The sequence below is a fragment of the Lolium perenne genome, chromosome 6, assembly GCF_019359855.2.
Source record: "Lolium perenne isolate Kyuss_39 chromosome 6, Kyuss_2.0, whole genome shotgun sequence".
Classification (NCBI taxonomy): Eukaryota; Viridiplantae; Streptophyta; class Magnoliopsida; order Poales; family Poaceae; genus Lolium; species Lolium perenne.
The window spans coordinates 207,786,304-207,791,502 of NC_067249.2; the positions used below are offsets into that span (position 1 = coordinate 207,786,304).

General features: G+C 40.4%; 1 long non-coding RNA gene across 1 annotated transcript; it reads right to left on the minus strand.

The window, feature by feature from the left end:
• Nucleotides 1–473: 473 nt before the first annotated feature.
• LOC127306262 (uncharacterized) lies at nt 474–4,357 on the minus strand. Its single transcript, XR_007854549.2, has 5 exons — nt 3,337–4,357; nt 3,152–3,248; nt 2,910–2,986; nt 1,951–2,024; nt 474–1,781 (listed from the first exon to the last, which is right to left on the minus strand). It is a non-coding gene; the product is annotated as an uncharacterized lncRNA (long non-coding RNA).
• Between the last annotated feature and the right edge of the window lie 842 nt (nt 4,358–5,199).

Below are 5,199 nucleotides of genomic sequence, written 5' to 3' on the forward strand. Positions count from 1 at the left end.
GGCAACTGACTGGGAAGACGTTCCTAGCTCGCATAGACGTCGTCAACTCCTTCTTCATCTGTCGAAGTCCTCCAGTGTCTGGCCAAGTAAATAGCCAGGGACAAAGCCGTGAGTACATTTGAATTGTACTCGCAAACCATCAAGAAGGTGATAACAATTCTAACTAAAGAAGACAAGAGAGGAAGAATAGTTTCTCTGGTGGATATAGCATGTGAAAGAGAATCAGTTTCTCTTGTGGATATAGCATCCCACATCACAGTTGAAGGGGACACTAAGAAAGTCCTATGACATCTCTATATCTTTGTTAAAGCAGAGTTCCTCTACATGAAACACTAGGAAGGGTCACCCTCTTTTGTTTCATTTTCCTCGACCATCTCCACATGGTCGGCACACCATCTTTCCCGTACCCTTCCGGTACTTCCAACACACATTTCCTTTGGAAATCATTTTCAAAACCAAAACTCGACACAGCTCTGTAACGGCCATCCCAACCGTCCATGACCGCGGACGCGGCTATTCGAATAGTTTTGACTCTGCAGAGTTTGCACACTTTCACCACAACTATCCGGATACCTATCGTGTGGGCATCATCCCCGCATAACGACATATGCCACGACGGATACCCGAACATAACCTTTCGCCCATTCGACTTAACACGAGGTCCTACCCTATGGAGTATGTACCTCCCCGGCACCGTGGCAGCTCACCTCCTCTAGAGCGTGGCTCCACCGCCAAGCCAGGAGACCCATAGTGTCTTCCGGACGGGTCAGCCCCGAAGGCCTCCCGTTATACTATTGTCCCACCCATGACAACCCGGACTCGGGGGTAATCGTACCCTTGTATAGTTGTGCGGTGCCTCATGCTAAGAAGAACAAACGTCAAGTTAAGCCCCGTGCCCACGTTGGAGTAGCTATGGTTGCGCTGTTTAGTTGTTCCGGGCGAATACAAAGAACCATGTGTCGTTTTTCTCAAAAACCCAAGTCACACACACCTTCCTCTTTCCAACCATCTTTGTCAAGATCCTTTCCTTTCATAAACCATACGCTTGGGTAAGATTGCCTCACCCAAGGTTTTCATAAACATTTACAACAAGGTAAACCTTGAGGGGTTCCCAATCTAAAGTTTCATGAGTTGAACTAATACAACACTATGGCCGAGATGAGGGTCATCACGCCATTGAGGGTATGAAAAAGAGGTATTGGAGTGGATCATACTTGCTTGAGCTAAGCATGTATTATGACAACACAAGAGGAAATATACTTTCAGATTTGTGGTGCTATCTAACCCAATCAATAGATAGATAGGGATGAGAATTGACCAACACCAACACCATTAAGGGAAAACAGGCATACTCATCACAATTTGAGAATACACCAAAAACATGGTATTGATACATCTACACTAGAAGGGGGTGTAGTATGAATCTTGTCCCGAGGTGGAACATATTCAAGCTAAATATAGAAAGCAAGTTGGATAGCAATGGCCATGATACCATACACCCAACCAATTACCAAGACCTTGACAAGATAAAACTACTAGAGGTACCATGCTTGCATCCAAGCATAGATGACAACAATATGGAGATCATCACACATAGAACCAAGATGCTATTGATAGCACAAGATGACATCCAAAGAGACATCATATCAGAGATCAAAAGATGGCTTGCCTTGGCTTATTTGTCCCTGGACTTCTTCAACTTCATCAATATAAGAATCCCGTCAATATAAATAAAATCCTTGTCCGAACCACTTCTTCTTCTTCTCCGGAATCGTTCGCATCTATCGTCGGAAAATATAAAAGGAACACAATCAATCACATTGCACCAATCATAACAAGCATGCAACATTCAACAATCAACAAGCAATAGCTAACCACCTTACTACGGGCTAACATACAAAGAACTTATAGATACTACAAAGCAACTAAAAGAGAACCCATTTTATTTACCTAGTAAAGGTATGAGAGTATCATAACTTAGCAATTGCCTCTCTCGGTATCACCATGGCACAACTAAGTATCCCCTGGTAGATAACATCATAAAGAGGACAAGTGCATTAGTTGGGCATTACAAACATTCATATTATTTTTTGAAGCATTTTTGGAAAAGCGGGAAATCATTCTCTCTATTTTGTAAAGCTTACACAACACTACACAAGAATAGGAAGTAAATGATATGCCACACCATTTGAAGACTTAAGCCAAACAATAGAACTAAGGTTAAGTTGCAGAGGTTTTGTTTTGCAAGAATAAAACATTGGTTGACCAATTTTTAAATAAAAGAGTGGGCAAAGGTTTAAAAATAAACCAAAGAGTTTTGGTTCAACAATCCATGTCACACATACACATTAGTAACAATAAGAAATATGCATGAACAGAGACTAACACTATTTTTCCTAGATGGCCAGTACTAATACAAGACTAACCCAATTGGATTCACTCAAAAATATTAAACCTACAAATTTAGGAATTTGTTTGAATCTGGCTGTACAGAAAACAAGATCTGTAAGCCATAAATCGTAGAAAAATCCTAAAAATATGAGACCACTGGTATTTGAAAGATATTTAAACAGAGATGCATACACAATTGGATTTGGGTTCAAATAGTTTCTGAAACTCTCACAAATGGAGTAACAAGGTTACTGTATGTCTTTACAAATTTCTTTACAACTGGATTTTCATAACAGATAAATGTTTGAAACTTGTTGGAGATGATTAAGAAAACATACAGCAGTCCTACAAAGTTGGAATCACTCAATAAGGTTCAAAGATGGATTTTTGGTGATTTAAAAACTAACAGCCATGTCTGCAGAACACACAGAACAAGTTTAATTCACCACAAATCGTACATGATTCATAAAAATATGAGGTCAGTTGCATCTGAAAGGTATTGAAAAGGTGGTTCTTACCCAGTTTGTTTCATTCAAAAATTCGTTCCCAAGCTCCTGATTTAATTCGACCAAGTCAGATCTGACCAGATCTTGATCTGCGAACCATTTCAGTTTCATGAGGTCAATCGAAGTGAAACCACCGCCAAAATGAAGGTATTGAGGAGGGCTTTCACCCAAAGTTGAGTTTTCTCAAAAAGGTTTTGTAAAACGGAATAAATCTAACAAACAGTGAATCTGCATGTTTACAGAACTTTATTTACCGAGGCAAATATGTAACGAATTTGAGGGTGAAACCAACAGCAAGTTGTAGATCTTTTCAATACCTATCCGCGGAACTTTGAATCACTCGATTTGGCCCTGCACACGAGTTTTGGCAGATTTTACAAAATCGTATAGAATCTGAAACAACAAGATAGCAGAAATTACTGCAGGGATTTGGACGAACTTTGCTCAAGAACATCAGATCTGAGGATAGCTCAAGCTTCTCCATGCTTGGACCAACATGCACCTGCATCAAGATCCAATCTTAGCAAGGGAGGAAGAAGAAGAGGAGAGAAAACCATCTAGGGTTGGGGAGAAGAAGGAGAGGGAGGCTCTCATGGTGAGGAGGAGCTTGAGGGAGAGGGAGAGCTTCATCTTGGTGGCTTGCCATGGCCATGGCCGGCCATGGGAGCAAGGGGAGCACCATTCCGTGGGGAAATGGAGGAGGAGAGTGTGAGGGAGTGGAGGAAATAGTAGGGAGTGAAAAGAAATGAGGCAAAGGAGAGGAGGTGTGGCCGGCCAAGCTCCTTATAAAGAGGGAGGATGGTGGCTGCCTCCTCATTGATTGGGTGGGTTGGGAGGCTGCTCATTTATTGATTGGGGTAGTTGGGAGGCAAGTCTTGTAGAGGAAGAAAAATAGAGAGGAATGGCTGGCCGAAATTGCCATGCATAGACAATGGCCGGCTCCATCCTTGCCAAACATAAGTGAACAAACAAAGAGATGCACAACATCCATGTGTGTAGGCCAAGGCATGATGTTGAGGAGATGACGTCAATGAGTGACTTTAATGATGATAAGAATATGAGTGGATTCATATAGATAAAAAGAAGTGTGAGGTGATATGTACTCTAAGGATAATTCCCACCACTTTGGTTGTGACAAACATAAGATGAAAATAGATCCAAAGGTATAGTTGAAGAATAAAACTTTTTATTTGAATTCAAAATTGAAAAGATTGGCATTGACCACATGCAACAATGCATGAGCATGCCAAGGTAGATGGGTAATGTTGATTTGATGAAGTAAGAATGAAAAGAGAGAGGTATTAATAAACATTGGTGCCAATGTTGAGGAATGAAGCACTTTGATCAAGTGATCAACTTGGCCAAAAGATGATGGTGGTGATGGTGGTTTAGACAATTGTAGAGCAAGGCTAAGAGAGATGGTGAGTGAAATAACCATACTCACAAGGATGAATATGGTGGCATAAGCCATCAACATGAGGTCAAGATGATGATGGTAAACCATACAAGAGTGAGATGTGATGAATGAATGGAAGTTTTTAATTAGATCTGGAACTTTACAGAGGTGGGTCTCCACCACTATGAGAGTTGATCAAAATGTTGGATAGGGTTTATATTGAACTTTCCTTTGAAAACATTTTGAAAGAGATCCAATGATTTTTAAAACAAAATGGGTCTACTTGCATAATAATGCCAAATAGATTTTTCCCTTGTGTTATCAAAAGGTGCAAGGATGGCACATGTACCAAAACCATGCACTTAAAAGAAGGAAGAAAATCAAATGCCTTTATAGAAAGTCTTTTTGGGTTGAAGGGAATGGGATGATACAAAATACCATCCACAATCTCTCTTGTTATTTGAAGAAAACATTTAAGGAGTTTTAATAACAAGGAGTGATTTTTTTGTGGCTAAAACCAGGGAAGAAAAACAATAGGGTTTTTGAGAAAGAAAACTAATTTAGGAAGGAGTGTTCTCAAGGGTAGATGGTGGCTACAAAATGTACCCATCATACCTACTCTTGGTTTTGTGGATATTAAAATTTGATTAAATAAACACAAGAGGTAAAAGAGGAAGAAGTGATCTGGTGCTGAAACATTGGATAGGATACCAGATCAAGTGATTATAAGAGTTGCAAGTGGAGGATGTGACATGTAAGATGTGGAAGTTGTAGAGGGTGTTGTATAGAAGAGATCCATGCACTGAGGTCACCAAAAACAGTTGTGGGTGCTAAGAGATCAACTGCCAAAGTTGGAATCTTATAAGTAGGCACACTCATGTTGCCATCAGGAGGGAGGTTTGATGT